This window comes from Ailuropoda melanoleuca, chromosome 14 (assembly GCF_002007445.2).
Source record: "Ailuropoda melanoleuca isolate Jingjing chromosome 14, ASM200744v2, whole genome shotgun sequence".
In the NCBI taxonomy this organism is placed as follows: Eukaryota; Metazoa; Chordata; class Mammalia; order Carnivora; family Ursidae; genus Ailuropoda; species Ailuropoda melanoleuca.
Genome location: NC_048231.1, coordinates 46,379,996 through 46,402,692, shown reverse-complemented (window position 1 = coordinate 46,402,692; position 22,697 = coordinate 46,379,996). Strand labels below are relative to the sequence as shown.

General features: G+C 41.4%; 1 protein-coding gene across 9 annotated transcripts in view; it reads left to right on the top strand.

Annotated features, from left to right (window-relative positions):
* LDLRAD4 (low density lipoprotein receptor class A domain containing 4) overlaps positions 1-22,697 on the top strand; it is a 446,262-nt gene that overhangs the window by 49,440 nt on the left and 374,125 nt on the right. For 8 of the 9 annotated variants that reach the window (XM_034641971.1, XM_034641964.1, XM_034641965.1 and 5 more), the window contains one exon: positions 6,332-6,422. The gene's annotated coding sequence lies outside the window, so the exon portion shown is untranslated. The remainder of the gene's footprint in view (positions 1-6,331; positions 6,423-22,697) is intronic. The other variant, XM_034641967.1, reaches the window with a different exon arrangement.

Sequence of the window (22,697 nt, the reverse complement as noted above, 5' to 3'; positions counted from 1 at the left end):
TCCCCTCAAGTTTGGAAATAACTTGGAAACTTCACTGTTGTACCTGAATGTCGCTTGAAAGAAATCATCCTCTTTGTTGTTGTTTCCTTAAGGTGCTCATTCCAGCTTTGTTAAAAACTTTTATTCGCCTGGGGCGCCTGGGTAGCGGAGTTGTTAAGCGTCTGCCTTCGGCTCAGGGCGTGATCCCAGCGTTATGGGATCGAGCCCCACATCAGGCTCCTCTGCTGAGAGCCTGCTTCTTCCTCTCCCACTCCCCCTGCTTGTGTTCCCTCTCTGCTGGCTGTCTATCTCTGTCACATAAATAAATAAAATCTTAAAAAAAAAAACTTTCATTCGTCCTTTGTGTGCTTTGAAACATTTATTCTGCCTTTACGGGTCCTGAAGCATCCCATTTTTAGATTTTACAAGCGCCCTCAGCCCTTGGGCGTGCGCGCCTCCCGATGTGCGTCTGCGCGCGTATGTGTGCATGCGCCTGCGCAGCGGCTGTGTCGCCTTACCTGGCAGGAGCCCGGGCTGCTGTGTTGATTCTGGGGCTTTTTTGCAGTGCAGGGCTGCCCGAGGGTGGCTGTCCTAGTTTCTTCATACATAGTTCTGGCCTTTATAAAGCTTAGCAAAGGGAGCTTCAGAACTTTGCAGTCTGAAGAGCTCAAGCCAAAACGGCAGGGAAGATCGAAAACCTGTCTCTTTAGCCATAGGCAGATGGGCTGTTTTTGCTTTGACCAAAGATTTTCTTGGTTGAAGGGCGAGGCAGGGCGGGAAGAGCCCGTAAAGGTCTATTGGCCGTCCCGCTGTCGTGTGAGCGCAGCCCTCGAAGCCGTTGCTGTCCTGTGCTGGGCGGGAGGAGGCATGTGCGGGAGCCCGTCAGCACTGCCTTACTCCAGTGAATATACCTCCAAGGGGCTTTGGGGACCAGGTCTTTGAGGAGGCTGGCCATTTCAGCTGTGCCCCAGGAAAGGCCCCTCGTCCCGCCCTTTGTGCTCCAGAAGAGATGACTTTCGGGTATGGTCATTGCCGTGCCTTATTTCTTCCCGGTGAGCAGAATGGGACTGTTTCTTTGTTGAGTCTGCTTTGAAGAGGTCCTTCGTTTCTATTTTGGGAACAAATCTCTGTTAGAAGTAAGCCAGGCAGCCGACAGAAGGCAGCTGGCTTCGGGATCCCTCTCCTTAGTCCTGGTCCTGACTGGTTTTGTGTCTGCTGGGAGTCGCCCAAAGCCGCCCTCTTCCTGTGCATTCCTCGATTTTGAAAGGCACCGATGAAGTGGTTGGTGATGCTTTGTTAAGATGGAACTTGTCAAACTCTTGGTCTTGGTTCTGTGGCTGGAACCCGCACTCATCTTCTTTGCATCTCACCCTGGGCTCTGCGGGGAGGTTGCTGGTGATGCTTCCTGCTGGCCTGACCCTTTCCCAGGCCAGACTCAAGTTAGTTAGAGAGCAGATCCTTGTGCTGGGCACTTCTGCTGCAAAGACACACCTCTGGTCTAGTACTTCTTGGCATAAATTTACTGTGAAATAATTCAGCCCCATGAGAGAAAGACACCGAAACCAAATTGTACGGCACTTATGGGTTGAATAAGTGGATACACATATTTTATGTCGTGAAAATGTACCTGATAAAAAAATTTTTGCGTCTGGGGTTGAAGTGTAGGTCCATCCTTAAGGAATGCCTCAACATTTCTGAAAAATGATGTAAGTATGGTTTTGGGAAAGAGATCTTTGTTTTCTATTTCCCTTGATCTTTTTGTGTAACATTGAAGTATACCTACTTTGTATTTTTTCTCTCGCAACTTATAATCTACACAAAATGGCTCTCTTGTCTCTGGGCATCATTGTGTTTTAAATGGCTCCAGTTTCCAGCTGGAAGCCAGTCCTATTTCAGAGAAAGGAGGCATGCAGCCGGATTTCTTTCTTAACCTTTGTCCGGAATAAATGTCTTCCTTTACCTTAAAGAGAAAGTGAGAATGTTGTGAAGGTTAAGAATAAATGTGCCTCACTTCCCTTACGGTTTTGCAGTCTACTGCCACTCATGTGTCCCCTTCTTGGGGCAAGGGAGGTGACCTCCTTGCTTCATGTTATTTTCCAGGAATGCCTGCAACTCTGCCTCTGAGTCTTGCTGTGCCCCTCACCACCTCATGGTTCCCAAACTGTGGCCACTGAACCTGCAGTGCTGTGTAAACTGCTGGAAACATGTTGGAAACATGGCATTCAGAAGATGGTTTGGGCTGGTGCAGCCACTCTGGAGAACAGTATGGATGTTCCTCAGAAAGTTAAAAATAGAACTACCTTATGACCCAGCAATTGCATTACTAGGTATTTACCCAAAAGATAGAAAAATATAGATTTGAAGGGGTACGTGCACCCTGATGTTTATAGCAGCCTTATCAACAATAGCCAAACTGTGGAGAGAGCCCACATGTCCATCGACTGATGAATGGATAGAGATGTGGTGCGTGGGTGTGTGGGTATGTGTATATACACAACATAGAATATTACTCAGCCATCAAAAAGAATGAAATCTTGCCATTTGCAACAACATGAATGGAGCTAGAGTGTATTATGTTAAGTGAAGTAGTCAGAGAAAGAAATATCATATGATCTCACTCATGTGGAATTTAAGAAACAAAATAGGTGAACATATGGCGAGGGGGAAGGGAGAGAGGGAAATAAACCATAAGGGACACTTGACCATAGAGAACAAACTGAGGGTTGATGGAGGAAGGTGGGGTGGGGGATGGGCTAGCTGGGTGATGGGTAATAAGGAGGGCACTTTTTGTTATGAACAGTGGGTGTTGTGTGCAAGTGATGAATCACTGAATTCTACTCAAGAAACCAATATTGCACTGTATGTTAACTAAGTAAAATTTAAATTAAAAAGAAGAAGAAGAATTAAAAAAAGAAGATGGTTTGGGGCTAGTGAGATCATCATCCCCACAGGACCATACGATTTCACTTTGGAAAACCACGCATGGATTTCTCAAATGCTTCAAGCAGCAGGGTATGGTCTATGTATAAAGAATTCCGCCAGCATCTTCTCTGAGGTCCTAGGCTTAATAATTCTCTCCAGGGTCATTCTCTTGGGTGAACCATTCCACTGAAGGCTTAATTTCCTTTGTGGGGGCATGATATTAATGCTCAATCTTCTTTCTTTGAAGCGCTGGACTTTGTGTTGAGCTGTGTTTTGTGAGATTTTGGAAAAGGCATGTACTTACTAGAACTGAGGGTGGAGGGAACTGGGTGGGGTCCATAAATTGGACCTGTTTCTTTCTTTGCACGGCGTGAAGTTCCTTGTTGTGGGTCACTGGTTATTTTCACATGTAGAGTTGGGCCCAAGAGAGTTAAAATTATGCTGAGAAGAAGAGGTGAATTTATTGAAATTCTCTGCCTCCTATGTCATGGAACTGGTGTTTTTAGTTTTTTTTTTTTTTTTTTTTTGGCTTGAGTGTGAAAACTGCCTGAGAGGCTCAGCAACTAGAGGATAAACCTTGGAGATAATGTTAAGGTTTACTGAGTGATTTATGAGGGAGTGGGAAATATTATACAATCCTGGATATAGACTTCAGGAGACTATGATAGGTTTCTGTAATGAATGAAATTTTTATTTTGTAGTCTCTTAAGTAATTTAACTGATTTGAATGTTTTAAAATATCTTTTTTATTAAACCAAATCTAAAATAGAGCTTTAGTCACAATCTTCTTTGTAATAAAAAACAATTTATCTCTTAAGGATAGCAGAAACTGAATGTATTTACATATTCAACTTTAATTTTAAGCAGGGCTTAAGTAAAATCTTGCTTAAGAGAATTAAAAATCATCTGTTTAAAAATAAAGTCAGTCTTAAAGCACTTTTGATACAGGTTGTCAGGAAGTTGGATTAGCATTTTGTTTCAGAATTAGAGCTGGGTTATTTGACCTTTACAGGTTTTTCCATTTTGGTTGGGAATGAATTATTGATATGAATGGGAAATTAAGAACAAGTAACAAATTTTTCCTTTGGAAAATTTCTTAGGGATCTTTTTGTTTTTAACCTTTAGCTTTTAGATAGCTAAATGCCAGAAAAGTGGGAAGGATATTTGGCAAAAGTAGTGACTGCTGAGAAACATTTCTAAGCACTGAGTCAAGTTTACAGGTAAAATGAAATAACCCGTACTGGAGAAATTGCGGATTCATCATTTGGGGATAGAGCATGGGGCTAAGTGCCTTCCACCTAGTTGAAATTAATTTAGAGGTTCTGAAGGTTTGCATAAATTCCATTGCTTTGGCCTTATTGCAGTAAACTAGAGATTGACAAATCATAACTCTTTTAATTTGGCTTATTTAAAAAAATGTAAGGGCCTCCCATGTGCCATGTACTCTGCAGAGTCTAAGGGGATGTCAGGGTGATGGTGATGTGGTTCTTGCCCAGAAGGAGCTCATAGTCAAGTAGGAGAAACGAATTTTCACTTATTGATGGATGAGGCAGGTAGGAAGGAGTGTTCTATTGTACCAATTATGTATGCATATAATATATACATATGTATTTTATACATCCCTATACTTAATTACTAAACTAAGTTTATTTTTTGTTGCTGAGTAGCAAATTGCCAGAACCTTAGTAGCTTAAACCAACACCCATAAATTACTTCACAGTTTCTATGGGTCAGGAGTCTGGGCATGGCTTAACTGGTTCTTGGCTCAGGATCTCAGAAGTTGGCAGTCAAGGTGTGGTCTCGGCTGTGTTCTCATCTGGAGGTATGAGTGGGAAGAATCCACTTCTAAGATCATTTAAGTTGTTGGTAGAATTCATTTCCTTGTAGCTATAGGACTGATGTTCCTGTTTCCTTGCTGGATGTCAGCTGGGGGCCTCTCAGCTCCAGGAGGCCCCTGCAGTTCCTTGCTGTGTGGCCTCCTCACAGTCCTTGTCGCCATATAGCAGCTTACTTCTTCAGAGATAAAAAGGGAGTCTGTCACTCTCTAGTCGGCTGAGATGGAGTCTTGTATAGCATTGCCTGATCAAGGGAATGACATCTCATTACTTCTGCCATATTCTGTTGGCTAGAGGCAAGTCACAGGTTCTGCCTGCCCTCAAGAGTAATTTTGCCCACCACAGTACATTTCTAGTATTCCACTGACGTTTTTTCCAATTAAATCTGAACATTTGAATCCTAGGAAGACTGATGAGAGCAATCCCAGTCGAGGAATAAAAACTACTGTTTAGAAAACCAAAAGTGGATTGTTTTTTTCTCTTAGTAGATAGTAAACAGGAGAAAGTAATGTCTGTGGTTTCATAGTATTGATACTAAGGAGTTACATACAAACAGCAAGGTGTTTGGCTTGTGTGTTCAGGGTGGACCTCCCCAGGAATCTACAGGATACTCTGGCTAGACACAGTCATTTTTTATCTGGATGTCTTAGTATTGGCTGATCACTCAGAAGTGACATATGGTAGGAACACACTTTCAGGGACAAGTCTCCTGGAGAGTACATTACAGCACACAAGCTAGACAGATGGTGGCTTATTCAACCTTGGACAGGAGTGTAATCCTACACATTGGCAGGCTGGGTGCCGAGAAGGGCTTGTGGTATCTGAAGCAGAGTTGACTGAGTCTACCTGAAACTGCTTTGTAGGGCACAAGGTAGTCACCTGACGTGACCTGGAATGGTGTGATGCACACAGAGCATACACATCAGGGTGGGATGAGAATGATCATGACAGGTTGTGTGAACTGGACCTGGACAGTCTGGAGCACCAAACTGGAGGATGTTTGACAACAGGGTGAAGGGCAGGTGTAAAGACAGCCGTGCAGACAGAACCATGGATGTTCCCCCAAGGGTCTTCACTAAGCAGGGCTCCGTGTTGCTCCCACAAAATTGAACACATTTCATGGGAGGAAAAAGGTGCCACTGGGCCTGCCTCTCTTTACAGTGAAGGATTGCGTGGATCCATGTGCTCACAAGATAATTCAGAAGGTTATGATTTAAAAAACCCCAAATCCAATAAGGACATTGTTCATTATTTATTCTTGGGCCCTCATTGAAGAAAAGGTTTGCGTGTTTAGAGGAATAAGTTGTGTCTCTTTTGCTTGGAAGATAAGAACAGGGTGCCCCTTGTGGCTGCTCGAGAGCTGATAGGGAGATTTTGTCCCTGCCTCAGTGTACCTTATCTCAGATTCTTTGCTATAATTCTCTCTTCCTTTATTATTTGATGCTTCTCTTTGTGTTCTTATTTTATTCATTTTGGTATTTGTGGCTTTTATTGTGATAGTCCTCAACTATTTTTTGGAACTTGGGGAAAGGGAGGGTGGTGCATTAAGAGAAACCAAGAAATGGTTTGCTGAAATTCTTTATTTTTCATTTTAGCAGTTCAGGCTCTATATTTGTAACATCACACCATTGTCTCCTGATTGGACCATTTTCAAGAACTCACATCCGTTTTCATACAGCTTAAAAGGTGAGTAGAACTTAAGACTCTTCTCTTTGGTAATGTTTGTGAAGCGGAAGGTGTCACAGCACTGTTGCGAGATGCTTTACCTCTCAAGAAAGGCATGCAATTCCTAGGCACGAGAACGATCTTACTAATTTAGCTTTTTCTGATAGGAGGAAAGTTGCATATCGAATTGATTGTGACTTTTCTTTTTAAACTCACCTTGAACTGCGAATGTATATAGAATACATATTTCTAGATTTACTGAAAAAAAATGACCTTACTCTTCAACTTATATTTGTTGCTGAGCCTGAGCATTTAATGTCCAGATACTTAAAAACATTTGAGGTCGGTGGGAAATGGGATTCTTTATTTGTCATTCTAAATTCTGTGTTTTGTTCGGTTTCCTACTTTATAAAATGGGGATAATAATGGGATTGCCATGAGAAATAAAGGAGCCATTATACTTAATACAGCCTCCGGCATATAGCATACACTAAATAAATACTAGCTCCTTTCTCTTTCTTAGCTGCTGTAACAGCAGGTGGTCAGGTTTTTCTTTCTCTGTATTGGTAGCACGTGTGTTTGTTATTGTGAAGAGGGGGCTGACTTCTTAATTTACTGCATTTGCTTTTACCTTTGTGCGTCTGTGTGCTTCTGTTTTGGTGAGTAGGTATAAGTGGCTGGGCATTGGGCTTTCTGGAGTAGAAGCTTAGGTGACACCTCTGTATTTTGGTCGTCTCTGGACATCCTCAGACCCAAAGAGTGAATCAGAGCCAGCCCTTGGCTGGGGGGCAGTCATTGAAGGTGCTGGGAGGGTACCAGGAGCATTGTACCCTGCCTCAGGTTGCCCACCACCAGCTTTTCACTTTAGGCTTACCTCTTCACCTCTCAGTGCCTCTATTTTGTCAACTCAGTTGATTTTAATGATTCTTGTTCTGCCTAACTGTCAGTCTATGGGGAACATTAAATGAAGAAATACATGAGGGTCTTCAGGAAAGTAAGAAATTCTATAAAATATAAGGTACAACTTTTCCCTCTATTTTAATGTGCCAGGTATGACTCATTGTTTATTCCAAGTTTTTTACTAGATTGTAAGCTTTATAAGGGCAAGAATCTCCCTCTTTCCCTCCTGCTGTTTTTTCCCCCCAGGACCTAAAGCAGTGCCTGGTATAAAGCAGGAGTTCAGTAAAACTTTTGTCAAATGAATTGAATTGATGAAGATTCCCACCCTGGATACTCTCTCAGAGCACGTCCAAGCTATTTATTTATGGTTGCAGTTGAAAGTAGGTGAGGCAGTTGGAATGATTTAATGTGCTTCCTCACTGAGGCACATAGACCCTTGAATTTAAATGGACTTTTCACAGTTTGGAACCTTCCTAAAATTGTAGGTGCTACAAAGCATGCAGTATTTAACAAACCACACACTCCGAGTCCATGTTGGGTATAATTGCTCTCTGTTGTTGAGTGAATGCAGTTCATATGTGTTTCTTTCCTGAGTCGGGCACTTAAACAACTGAGCCACCCAGTCTCCCCTTACTTGGTGAGTGTTGATGAGTTGTGCTGTTTTTCTTCCATGATTTGGCGTGCCCACCACCAGCTTAAGGTGGGAGGCAACAACTCATCTCTACCAGAGCCGAAGAGAGTGTGGGCACAGTTTAGTTACTCTTTCATCATCTCAGATACAGTCCTCTTTAACCTTACCCACCAAAAACTAAAGCTGTCTTCAAATAGAATTTTACAGGATAACTGAAATACCACTGTTTGTTTTACAGAATTTTGACAAAAGTAGAAATATACTTGCAAATTACATAAGAACCTGATTTCCCACCATACATGGGGTTACCTCATTCTGTCATTTATTTTAAGTAACTTTCAAAATTGGTAATGACAATCTTTTTTTGACTACATTACTGTATATGGATTTTAAATTAAATACAAGGCTATGTTGCTCCTTATGAACATTGGAATGGTTAAGGAACAGATCCCTGTCTGCAGACCTGCGTGTTGCTTTGTGCATCTCGGGTCATTTTCAAGCACCATACTTGGATTCTGAGGTGTTGCAAGAACTTTCACGCCTCTAAAATAGGTTCTTACAGCTGACTGTCCTGGAATTTATATTTGCTGTGTTACTTGTAAAATTCTGTCTCTCAAAGCTCACAGCTGGACCGTGAGACATTCCTAAGTGCTGATAAGATGGACAGGTGGCATTACAACTCTGCTCCAACTGCTTGGCTAGGGAAGCCCAAAGAGGTCTGGATTTTTGCACTAACTGCAGAATGTGCCTGTCTTACTGTATAGTGGATTTTTTTGGATTTGGTTCTAAAATGGGGTTGGGTCGCCATGTTTAGGTTGTTATTAAATGTTTTAAAATTTAAAATTGTAAGCTCCTCGATAAATTTGAAGACAGATACCTCTTGGTTGTATCACATTTGTAAGGTGTAGTTGGAAACATGGCCTTTGGGTCAAATTCTATCCTTGCCCCTTTCCTTCACCATTTTACTCTGACAAGTCCTAAGCCTCTCTGAGTCCCAGCTTTTCTCTTCTTTAAATGGGATAATATTTATCTTGTGGAATTATTGTGAAGATGCCTAATTCAGCATTCATGCACAGTAGGAGTTCAATAAAATGTCAGTTATTTGCCATCCAAATGCTAGTTCTTATCCAAGGACCATGTGCTGGCTGGCAGGATCAGAGGAAAAGAGGGAGCAGAGGCATGGATTTCTCTGTCCTCTTTCAGGGTGAAGGAGGTTTGCGAGGAATTTCATGAGGCGTCTTCTTGCTGGAGCCTGGTGTGATGGAATGCTGGTACTGGTGACTTGACTGAGCACAATGCCTCTAGGATGTAGGTGAAGAAATCATTCATTCAAGCTTTTCACACCATTTCCTGTCCTTGTCGTGAGAGAAAGAAACCTCAGACTTAGATCTGGTTGGCTCTTAGCACAGATAAGAAAGGTTCAGATGGGGAAAATCCCACCTTCTTTTTGGTTTCCTTTAAGGTCCTTAAAGGATCTGAAGGAGATGGTGAGGAATAAGGAGCTGTGTGAAAGTCTTCCGGTATAAGACCTGTGGTCCCAGTGGGAAGATCTCCAGCACTGAAAAATAACCTTAGGGGCGCCTAGGTGGCTCAGTTGGTTAAGCGTCTGCCTTCAGCTCAGGTCATGATCTCAGGGTCCTGGGATCAAGCCCTGCATCCAGCTCTCTGCTCAGTGGAGAGCCTGCTTGCCTCTCTCCCTCTGCTGCTCCCCCTGCTTGTGCTCTCTCTCTCTCTGACAAATAAATGAATAAAATATATATAAAAAAAATAACTTTAGATGCTAGCCATACATCCCTGACCTGAACTTCCTGGCTTTGTGTTACATTTGAACTTTTAAGGAAACTCAACGAGGATCAGTAGTGCTGGGAGAAGGGACACCTTTGAGTGTAGGTCCCTGCTTTCTATACTGGTAAGTAAAGCAAGGCTTATTTTCTCCAGATGTTTCCTTGGCATGTATAATAAAATAGATTAAACTGTGAAAATGTGATCAAACAAAAACATTTGGAGCTATGGTATAAATGTCCATATTGTGCTGGAGTTTCCCTAACTTGAAGGAGGATTAAACTCTGCTTTACAATTAGGTTAGGATCATTCGGAGGCAGCACTAAAACTTCTTGTCTGTGTGAGTAGCCAGACAGTGGTGGATTGGTGCCTCTCTGGCCTTCGAGTTTGTCATTAGAGAAGTGACACCAAAGTTCCCATGGGGAGGAGTCCCGGAACAGATCCCAGGTTGACTAGTTCTGGGTTGCCCCTTGGCTTCTGAAAGAGTTTTTGGGTTCTCGAGGCCTCATTCAGGCCCTCCTGCTTCCCATTTCCTCTCTCTCCTTTTCTTCCCCCTTCCCTCCTGTCTACCTCATGTATACACAGTGTCAGGGGACCAAGATCTGAAGTCCATCTCACGGCTTTCCCCTCATTCTCTAAGGTTAAGAAGAGCAAAAGAAAAATCGAAACTCTGCAAGGGCATAAGGGATGCTTTGTGCTATGTTTGAATTAGGAAAAGTCAGCAATGTGAAGAGAAAAAGTTCAGCAAGCAGGAGCACCGCTTTTAGAGACCGGGAAGAGAAACTGGTTAGCTCTCTTATTTCTGCCTGTGGTCTGGGAACTTGGGAATTTTCTTTTCCTATTTGTTGGATTGTGTCCTTCTATTATTAGACTATATTATTTTCTTAAAGTAGACTCATTCAGAGCTGTATCAGAAAAATACCTTTTCATTTTGCTTTAAAATCAAACATGCTAGGAACTTTGTCAGTCCATGCCTAGCACGGTAGTGTCAAACTGCTAAAAAGCTAGCAAATTTTCCACCTAAAATTTTTGTGGGGGAGGTAAGGGTAGGGGGCGTGGGGAAGAGTATAAAAATAAACCTTTCAGAGATTCTGGGTTGCTTGGTGGCATGTGTATTTTTCCATGGTGAGGGAGGTTAGAAATAGCATTGCTTTTTATGGGAGTCTCAGCAGCAGCTCAGAAATTTGGCTTTGCAGGCTCAGTCTATGTGTGGGTGAGGCAGCTTCTGCAGCCTGTGGGGTGGGGGGCAGTGCCTGGCAGCACGCTCTGGCACTGTCATTGTCTGTCTTCCTGCCTCCCCAACCCCCGCTTGGTGTCACCCGGATGAATAGCACTCAAGTGTAAAATGTGCTTACCAAGGTCAGGTTCTTGTGATGACTTGCCGTTGGCAACTGATGCCAATTGTAACAGACTGAGTCTCAGCGGTCCCCACAAAGTCACATTGGTACATGTGTGAGGGCAGTCACTGGGAGCAGGTATCATAATCTGGGAGGGAGTCGTCCTTCAGGGCTGCTGTGTGTCAGACTGACTGAACCTCTTGAGCCTCCGTGAGATGACCTCCCCTTAGAGTTTTGGTATCAGTGAGGTTGCTAGGCCACCCCATCAAAAGGAGTCCTTATGGATTCTTGAAATTTGTTAGTTACATAATTTTCACAAATAGAGGTAGGTTGCCAAGCGTTTCTCAGATTCAATGTAGAAAAGAGATGGAAGGAAGAGCCACTGGGACAGAGGTTTTTAATCTCCAGGGGACCCAGGACATATGTGAATCCTTGAAATTGTGCCTGTTCCTGCAGAGAAAGCCAGAGGGCTTTGATGGGATTCTCAGTAAGATTTTGACCTCCAGAAAGGTTAGAGCATTTGCAGTAGAGCATGAGACGTGAGGTTCATTTAACTTGGAAACATCATTTTGGAAATGTAATGAGTATAGGCAGAGGAAGATGTTGACAGGAATAAAGTGGACAGGCAGAGGAAGGAGAGGGACCCAGTCATAAACTATTGAACCTAACAACACAAAAGGGGACTGCTGGAGGTTTCCATTGGGGTTTTGCTTTGTAGGCTTTTTTCTTGAACTTCATGTGATATTTGTTTTTGTGTCAGAGATGATTTCTGCTGAAGGCTATCTGGCAGTGCTTGGTTACCTTTGCAAGCTCAGTGCTTGAGAGAGGTGCTTGCTGATCACAGGATGTCTGGGGTCTGTATGGATTCAGCCTGACATTTAATGGTTTCTCCCTCTTTTCCTGGGATCTCCTTTGCCATCGTTCTCCACATTTTCTACACCTAGAGATTACGATAGGGAAGTCAGGGGACTCACTTGTTCGGAGATGGTGGAGGAAATGTTAGGCAATGAGAGTGCTTCATGTCAGCTTCCACAACAAGCGGTGGGCTTTGGGGCTGCTCATACGTGCTCTGCTATAGCACCTTCAGTCTAACTGGGCCAGTCATATTTGGGAGACAAGATTGCTGAATAAGTGTAGAGATAATTCACAAATACAGAGCGTTACAGCTGCCAGTGATCATGTAGGAGAGAGTGCCAGGACAGGTATACTGCCTGGCCTACGTGTTCCACCTAGGAACAGGAGTTGTTCTATTGAGTTCACAGATACAGCTATAGGAGCAGGGAAACCATGGTATTGGTGGGCTTGTCAGTTACAGGGGTCACTTCTCTGTCTTCCAGTGCTTTTTAAATGGGGCATTTTGGGCAGGGAAGTAAACACTCTCTGACCTGAGTCTGTATTAACTTTTTAAAAGTTCCTAAGTTACTACCTGTTACGTAGGTTCTGTTCTGTTCTAATATTTTTCCTGTGCTGTTATATTCCAAGAATATAACGCCTGGGCTTTCTTTACTTCTAGACTTGGGTTGAGCCGCATTTACCCAGTACAGTGGCTGGGCAGGGAGTTCTATTTCCTATGGTGTTTAGTCTGGCAACTGCCACATGTGAGACATAAAAATAAGAAAATTGCCCTGAGATTCTTGGATCATTTGAGAAAGAGTGTTTCTGGGGCCAGGTGGGTTTGTGAAATATTTTTTAGTGCTTTGTAAGATATAATGGTGCTTTTGAGTCACTATTAAAAGAAATTGTTACCATTTAGGATTGTGATATTTAGGTTAGGATTTAGGTTAGTTATCTTTTTTTTTTTTTTAAAGATTTTATTTATTTATTTGACAGAGAGACAGCTAGCGAGAGAGGGAACACAAGCAGAGGGGAGTGGGAGAGGAAGAAGCAGGCTCCCAGCGAAGCAGGGAGCCCGATGCGGGGCTCAATCCCAGGACTCTGGGATCACGCCCTGAGCCGAAGGCAGACGCTTAACAACTGAGCCACCCAGGCACCCCAGTTACCTATTTTTTGCTTTTTAATTGGTTCCCAAACTACTGCTCCTCCTTTTTTTTTTTTTTAAAAGTAGGCTCCACACTCAGTGTGGAGCCCAAAATGGGGCTTGAACTCTTGACCCTGAGATCAAGACCTGAGCTGAGATCAAGAGTTGGATGTTTAACCAGCTGAGCCACCCAGGTGCTCCTTTTTTTTTTAAATTGTGGTAACATATATGTAAGATGGAGAACTTGGAACCCTGTGCATAGCTGATGGGAATGAAAAATGGTACAGCTGCTATGGAAAACACTGTGTCATAACCATTTTAAGTGTATAGTTAAGTGACATTACATACATTTTTATTGTTTTGAACCATCATCACCATCCACCCCTAGAACTATTTTCATCTTGAAAAACTTAGAACTCTGTACCCATTAAACACTAACTCCCCATTCCTCCTGCTTCCTGCCCCTAGCAACCACCATTCTCCTGTGTCTATGAACTTGACTAGTCTAGATTCCTCATATGAATGGCATCATACAGTATTTGGTTTTGTGACTGGCTTATTTCATTAACATGGTGTTCTCAGGGTTCATCCGTGTTGTAGCATGTATCATAGTTTTCTTCCTCTTTTAAGGCTGGTAATATTACATTGTATGGGTATACCACATTTTGTTTATCCATTTGTCCATTGTCGGACCCTTGGCTTGCTTCTACCTTTTCGCTATTGTGAGTAATGCTGAGATTGTGAATATTATGAATATTGTGAGATATATGGGCCATATATCTCTTTGAATCCGTGCTTACGGTTCTTTTGCATATCCTTGTTTTTTAAAAAAAGTAGAACTCCCAAAACTTATTATTTTCTCCCCCAAAGCTTGTTTTTAAAAGCACATTCTCAAGACACTATTAGGAATCTAAGAGAGGGGTTCCCGGATGGCTCAGTCAGGTGAGTGTCTGCCTTCAGCTCAGATCATGATTTCAGGGTCCTGGGATTGAGCCTCATGTCAGGCTCCCTGCTCAGCAGGAAGCCTGCTTCCCCCTCTCTCCCTGTGCCCCTCCCCCTGCCCATGCTCTCCATCTCTGTCTTTCTCTCTCTTTCAAATAAATAAATAAAATCTTAAAAAAAAAAAAAAGGAATCCAAAAGAAAGGCATATTGAAGTATGGAGGTGATCTACTTGAACGACAGGATTTACAAATATAAACTAATTAAAGGAAAATAAAAGAATAAAATTGAGAACTGTACCTTATTATAGATAATAAATGTTATTAGAGGCCAGTGAGCCTCTAGTACTTGTTTCTGAGTAAGGCATCATTCTTTAGACAAGACTCTGGGTAGGGCCAGATAACCAACTTCCAGGAACAACCCAGTTAGGCTACAAATTGTTCTTGTGTTGTCAGGACTGCTGATAGGGGAAATTGTCAGGAAATGTGAAGGAATGGAAAAATGGGAAAATTTCTAGTCAGATTCTTGTTTTTCATGAATGTTGGAAAAATAATTAAATTGTGACCTCTTAAAGATAATAATACATTATTTTATGGTAAGAATTCCTCGAAGTTTTGTTAGAATGATTTGTAACAATCATATGTAATAGGTTTACAGTGTCAGTTCATTGCAATGCCTTCTGTGTGGTATGGCAGCTTGTAAGTGTAGACTCACCCTTAGGAACCTACCACTTACTATGCCCCCATTTTCTTTAGTCTGGGAAATGTCCCATCAAATCAAGAAATAAAACTAATACGTGAGAGTAGAAAGAAGCTCATCTTAATCTGGGCAAACTTTTGCTTTCAAAAGTATGAAGTTTATAAGTCACTAAGACAAAGAAGTTGTTGGAAGAGGAGCAGTGGGAAAATAATCAGATGTTTGTGATAAAATTTATCTTTAACACACATTTACAGAGCTGGGCACTCTGAGGAGCACTTGGGCACAAAGATGAATGGGAAGCAGGTCCTGCCTTACAGAGGGACACATGATCTAATGGAGGAGATCCACAATATGTCCTTAGTCATAGTCCCTGGTGACATGTCCTCAGCACAATGTGCTGAGGGGACCCAGGGCAGAGATATCTTGTATGCCTGTCTAGGAAAGTTTGTTGGTACACTCAAAGAGGTGGTGACATTTAAAGTGGGTCTTAAACCATGAACAGTAGTTTTCCGGGTGGACCAATGTAAGGTGAGAGGCATTCTGAGCACTGGGGAAGTCTCACACAAATGCATGAATGTGGGGAAATTAACAGTGTGTCAGGAGAGTAGAAATGTGGCCAGGATGTAGCGTGCTTGAGAAGGAAGGCAAGAGATAGAGATAGGTTGGAAACCAGACCATGAAGTATTTGAATGTGGTGCATGGATTGTCCTGTAGTGTGGGAAACCCCATTTTGGGCTTTTCAGGGAAGATGATGACATTAGATATGTGTTTAGGGAAGTCGAGTCTGGTGGAGTGGGTAGGAGTGAATGGAGGGGAGAGACAGAAGCTAAGATCAGCCAGAAAGAATAGCATGGAGGCTTTTCCAGGGGAGAGGTGAAAAGGCCTGCACTGTGCAACAGTGATGAGAGATGGGCGTAGAGCAGAGAGGCCTTGGGTGTGCCCATTGAGCAAATGTGGATTCCAAAATAACTTTTGGTTTTCAGCCTTGGGTAAATGAGAAGATGGTATAGGCAGAGACAGGCAACCTAGGAGGTAGAGCTCACCAGGGTGAGATTTCTTGATTGGCATGCCTATAGGACATCTGTGTGACGGGATGGCTGGAGGTCAGTTAGACAGCAGTTGGAGGCGAGGAGAAGTTGTGACAACAAGATGCAGATTTGGGGGTCATCAGCCTGTGGCAAGATCATTGCAAGGGTGTAGAACAAATAAGAGAACGGGACTTCTGAAAAGGGCATGAGGCTGCAAATATATAACTTTCTTTGTCTTGTAATAATGATGATCATCTCTTTTCTTGTCAAGTTTTTGTCTGTCTCTTTAAGTTGTCCAAAAACGGTTGTTAAGCTTTACTATTTAGTACTGTAGATCCTTTTACCTCCTCAGTGCAGCCTTAGAGATTTTCTCCTTGGTGTATCCATTATCCAAAGCATTTCCTGTCTATACCTGGATGCCTTAAGGCCTGTTGCAATCACACTTACTCACGTATGTATCATCTAAAAAAAAAAAAATTACTCCAAATAGTGCATATTGTAGTCAACCTTCAATTTGGGTGATTTTGCCCATGAACTTCTGGTTTCAGAATCCCCTAACATAGTATCTTGTCTTCTCCTGTAACTATCTAGAAGTACTTTTAAGAATTTTACCCCAGGGACCCTGGGTGGCTCAGATAGTTAAGCGTCTGCCTTTGGCTCAGGTCATGATCCCAGGGTCCTGGGATCAAGCCCCGCATTGGGCTCCTTGCTCAGCGGGGAGCCTCCTTCTCACTCTACCTGCTGCCCCCCCCCCCCGCTTGTGCTCTCTCTCTCTGACAAATAAGTAAATGAAATCTTTAAAAAAAAAAAAGAATTTTACCGCATTTGTCAATCATAACTCAATAAAGCTGGAAAAAAAAAGAATTTCACTCTATCTCTAAATGTAATGGGAAAAATTTCGTTGTTGATATTCTGCCATTAGAAATTGGGAACACGCAAAAGCTTTGTAATTAATCTTCTTTTAAAAATGCACTTTAATGAATTTTACTTTATTAATACAGAACCAAAGGTAAGGATAAAATGGGTTTTGTGTTCTATATCTTCTGGGTTGAATCTGATACACAGATGTGAGAAATGAACTCTTGCTTTACTTTGGAAGGTAGGTGAGGGGGTGGCAACATTTTTTGGGTAAATAATCTACTCTTGGCCTGAGTATACTCATTTACATTCTTGTCTCACGCCCTGGCTGTGATGATTTGACTCTGTTGAGGGGGCTTTTACATTTTCTCCACCATCTGCTCTCACATTATGGAGGGTGGGTGTTGCTCAAATTGTTACTATTACTATTCTGATTTCACGTAGAACTTAATATGGGTGAGTGGAGAGAGATACACTTATTATGAGGAGTAGACTTAGTCTAAGTTAAAATCAGATAATTGAATATTTATTTCAGAGAAAATGCTAGTAATTAATATAAGCTTCCTGCAATTAAGAATAATTAATAGAAAATCAATTAAACACTGGTGACATTGGTTCAGTGCAGAGGAAAATGTTAAAAACTTTATAAAAACCTTTATTAAAAAAACTTTATAAATTTTATAAAAAATTTTCCAAGAGATTAAAGCAAAATGTACCTGTAAAGCTAGTTTTAGTATAGTCATCTGAGTTTCTAGAGTTTTTAGAAAAATCTAATATAGTCCTACAAGCTATCATGTAAATGACCAGGCACTATTATCATTATCTTCAAAAATGATTACTGTATTCCATGAAGAAGGTGGAATGGGAATAATTTATCAATTTATAGTCCTCTCACGTTTTGAACAAAAGATTTACTTATGTAGCAATTCTAGTGAATTCTGTGGGTTTTTTAAATTGATAAAACATGTCAGTTTTATAATTCCTCAACTAAATGTGTGTAGAATGTAAACCAGAATAAAATGGGCATATGCTCCAACCTTAATTTCAGATGATTAAAGTGAAATGATCTCTTTTTAACCACCTTCCATCATGTTGGCCCAGATTACATCAATAAATGTCTGTTCCATTTCTGTTTAAAGGACAAAAGTTTATTGAAATTGGAAGATTTACTTTGGACATCCATAATAGAATTGTTTACATTAAAACTATGTCAATTTTACAGCAAAGTAAAATTTTAGATAGGACCAGATATACAGCTTTGGCTATTTCATAGTAAAATATTGTTGACAATACAATTTCAGCGATTTTAACAAAAAGGATCCATAAAGGAATCCATAAAGTAAGTTGCTTAATATTGTGACTACAAATGAAAAATGCTTTAGAAACCACTGCTGTAAGGTCAGTCAAGGGCCATAATAACAGATCTAGCAGCTTTGGCAATAGACCATAGTTTCTGTACCTTGGTGACCCTAACAAAGCAGTTAAGAACTACTAATACAACTGTCCTACGCAGAAACTTTTAAAACACCACCTACAAAAAATAAACAAATATGGAGCTTTGGCAAAAGAACAAAACCACTGTGGAAACAGCATTATCCAAGCCTTTGGGCATTTTGGCAGCTGGGGGCCTTTAGAAGCACCAGTTGGACCTCATAAGGAACTTAGGCTCTGTTCTGCTTTGCAGCAATTGAGAATGCTCCACTGCTTGGAATCTTTCACATTACTGTACGGGTCCCAACACTAGACCTATTTGGTAGTTGTTTTGAATATGCTTTGAGCTTGTGTAATATTATTCTGTTGACTTCTAATGGTTTACTTCTTAGAGACTTACATCATGTTTGTTTTCTCATTTGTATCTGTTGTGTAGATGAATAAACTGAGGGAATGAGAGATTACATGAGGCATTTAATAGGATTTCTGATGACTCTTACACTGTTGGAAGGGATTAATAGAGTATTGTAGATTGCAGCACATTGAACGGTTCAAGGATTCATAAATGTGTAAATCTAAGTGAGATTTAATACTATTAGTTGGCTGATTAATTGTCTAATTACTTAACTTTAAACCTTCTTCAGAAGTGTCATCTGTCTTTAATTTACAATTGAGTCAAAAACATTGACTCCATCTTTTGGGAACTTTAATTTTTAGTGGAGAAAGCGTAAATAGAGACTGTGATTAAGAATTGCTAGTTTTCCATTGTAGTACTTTGCAAAGTAAAAGAAAGATCGGTAAAATCGATTTGTCTGGGGTCTATCTATCTCTGTTTTAGAGGGCTCTGCTTACCTGCAGACCCAGCTGTGTTCAGTCCTGAGTTGTGGGGATTGCCATGGAGAGAAGAATAGCTGTATTGCAGATCACCAAATGTGAACTCTTCCTTGCTGAAGTTTTATGCTTGAACGTTCAGTTTCAGGGGTGAAGAATCATGCTCAAAAAGAGGCTTCCTCCTACCTAAAGAAGAGCCATATTCTATTTTAGTCTTTCTGTGAACACCGGGGGATCTCCTGAGAGGTGCAACAGCCTCTAGGGGAACCACTGGAACATTCTGTATTTTCAGTTTGGGACAACAAGACTGATTCTGGGCTCTGTGTGTACCTTTCTCATATCCAGTGTGTAGTTCTTATGCATTGGTAGATGTGGGAGGCTCAGGAACCCGTGGAATGATAACCCCGTGGAAGACTTCAGTCCTCCTGAGTGTGGTGGGACAGTTGATGCCTCCTCTTTGTTGGTGGGAGCATCCATTCCTTCCTGTTTATCATCAGACTGGATGACTTTGTTTCTCCATGATTCTCAGGGATCTCAGTCCCATGATCCTTGAAGAGAAAGAGAAGCTGGGGATTCCTTTCTGTTCATGGTTCTTCATAGAAAAGTGTTAACACTTTGGGTGCCTTAAATGTTTAGTTTTAGTCAGTGTGATGGTTAATTGTATGTGTTAACTTGACTGGCTCAAGAGGTGCCCAGATTAAACATTTCTGGGCATGTCTGTGAGGATGTTTCCAGATGAGGTTAGCATTTGAGTTGGTGAACTCAGTAGATTGCCCTCCTCATTGTGGGTGGACACCGTCCAATCTGTTGAGGGCCTGCATAGAACAGAAGGTGAAGGAAGAATGAATTTGCCCCTTTTGCTTCCTGTCTGCCTGTTTCAGCTGTGACATTGGTCTCGTCCTTGGACTGGGATTTATACCAGTGGCTTTCCGGTTCTCAGCCTTTTAGACTCAGAATGGCATTATACCACTGACTTTCCTGGATCTGCAGACTGCAGACGGCAGATCCTGGGACTTCTCAGCCTTTGTAATTGTGTGAACCAATTCCTCATAATCGATTTTCTTCCTCCCTCCCTCCCTCCCTCCTTCCCTTCCTTCCTTCCTCGCTCTCCCCACACCCCCTTTCTCTTTCTCGTGTGTGTGTGTGTGTGTGTGTGTGTGTGTGTGTGTGTGTGTATCCTATTGCTTTTGTTTCTCTGGAGAACCCTGACTAATACAGTCAGTCAGTATAAGAGTTTGTAGCAGCTGCTTCTTCATTAATGTGATTTTGTTTACATCCTAAGCATTCTTCTACTGTCTCAACATCCACCTTTTTGTATATCTAACTTACTGTAGATAAAACAATCCTCAAGTCATTAGAACACATTAGAATTTTTGCTTGGCTAGAAGAATTGATAGCTATTAAAGGTTCTATTTCTTCAGTTTTCTCTATTCATTCTCTAGACATATTCTTAATGAAAGAGATTTGGGTTTGTTTTAGGCATATTTTTGTGCCTTATTCCTGTACTGGTATATGCATATTTTTCTTTTTGATAAGAAGCAAATCAGGGTTTCCTGAAAGAGTTTTGTTGTCCACCATCAGTTGTGTGACCTATTCTTTTTTGGTAGACAGCAGTGAAACACTTAATTAGAGGTCAAGCACTGGGTATATTCTAAGAAGTTAGAGTAAAAAATGAAAACGTCTTATTCCTATTTTTAAATCATAGCTGATTTATATCAAACCTTTGCCCCTAAAGATAGGCCTATAAAAATAGAAGAGGGGGCTGCCTAGGTGGCTCAGTTGGTTAAGCATCTGCCTTCCGCTCAGGTCGTGATCCCAGGGTGCTGGGATCGAGCTCCAAGTTGAGCTCCCTGCTTGGTGGGGAACCTGGTTCTCCCTCTCCCTCTGCTGCTCCCCCTGCTTGTGCTCTCTCTCTCTTTCTCTCTCTCTGTCAAATAAATAAATAAAATCTTTAAAAAAAAGTAGAAGAGGGTACAGTCTATGTAAGTACTGTACATTGCCAGTACCCGTGAACAAATCTGGAGACCTTCTACACCACAGCTTTCTGAGACAAAGCCCACACGGGCCAGATCCAGATCTGTTGTGACACATGTGGATTTTAATTTCCCGAGGCTGACTAAACTCTTAAGTATTTTCTTAGTTTACAGGCAATAAAAACCTAAACAAAACTGAAATCAACTATCCAGATTGGATAGAGTTTGGGCCTCTGAGTCACAGCAAAATAGTCTGCAAAGAGAGTTGAGTAGTGGCATATATATATCCACTGATCCTCCCTTTGTCCTGTCAGTCAGTCTGTGTTCACTGACGTCTTTACACCTTTCTGACTGAGGCCCAATCTGTTGTGCTCTGAAAACAAAATGATGAATGATATAATAAGCAGCAAAGCCTTCTTTGCCACCAAGAGGGTCATCTGAAGGCAAAATCAGTTGTTAGCTTTTTCATTCATTTTACACATTCACTCATTCAGTAAATAATAACTGAATACTTGTTGATTGAAACCAGAAAGTATTAGTCCTGGTAAAAACCTTTTACCGGTTGAATTTATGATTGGAGTAGTGAAGGCTCAGATAGCTGTCATGATTTGCATGTGGTTACAGAGCATGTAATTGGAGCAGCAAGGTTCTGACTCAGGTCTCCAGGTTCCTCATGCACCTTTCGCATCATCACAGACTCGGTCTTTCTTACTCCCACAGCGAACTCTGCAGACTGGCCTGGTCTGAATTGCAGCTGATTTATTCCAAATCTTGGCAACTACGATCTTAAGATTCTTAGGAACAGGATCACATTCAATATAAATGTGATTTATCTTTAAGAATTCCTGAATTTTAACAAAGCAATGTTTCTAAGGAATAAAAATATGTCATCTCACAAACCAATGTAATTTTCTCCTGCATTCTTAAGCTTACAACTCCTTCTTTTTTTCTTTTCTTTTCTTTCTTTCTTTCTTTCTTTTTTTTCTTTTCTTCTCTTTTCTTTTCTCTTCTCTTCTCTTCTCTTCTCTTTTCTTTTCTTTTCCTATCCTTTCCTTTCCTTTCCTTTCCTTTCCTTTCCTTTCCTTTCCTTTCCTTTCTTTTCTCTTTCTTACAATTCTTTTTTTTGAAAATTTTGCCTTTTATACTTGAGATTAGAACTGAGAGTCCTAAGCAGTGGCCATAGCATAGGGAGTTTTCTGTTTACCTTGGGAATATTGCCCCCAAATCTGTCGTGCCAGCTGATTAGGTTACTTTTGACCAATCAGATGAGATTTTGGAAAATGCCCTGGTGAAAAAAGATTTTCCCTTCTAGGCTACCAACAAGAAGTGTTAGATGTTGGGTACTTTCAATATAGCCAGTCCTTATGTATTTGTTGTATGTCATCCAGGGGCTCAGCAGTGACAAGGAAGCACTGTGGGATTCAGAAGTTTCATGTCCTCAAGAAGCAATTTGTCTGCTATTTGGATGGTAGAGTGGATGGAGATAATGATAAAGCATTTCCGAAGGCCTGATGTTTTTCTGGGCCTTAGGTGTTGCCTTAGTATTTCAAAAGCGTATGGCAAACAATAACAATGTTGTGTGCATCTTCATGTGAACATAGATTGTGGGTTGGCTACTGACATTATTCCTGGATGTGTTTTATGCATATTTGTGATTCCATGAGCCATGCTCTACTGTGTTATTTCTCCAGCTAATTCAGATGGCTATGTGGCTTGAGATGACTATAGGTCAGGGAATATCTCAACATTCTTTAGTCTTTAGTCTTTGGGATACCCTTCACAATGCCAAATAAAATGAAACATCTCTAATATATTTTGTGGAAGGAAAGAAGACACTCTTGGGGTGAGTTTTCTCATGTCCAGTTCTTCAAAATTTAATGGCAACGTTGAAAACTTTTTTTTTTTTTT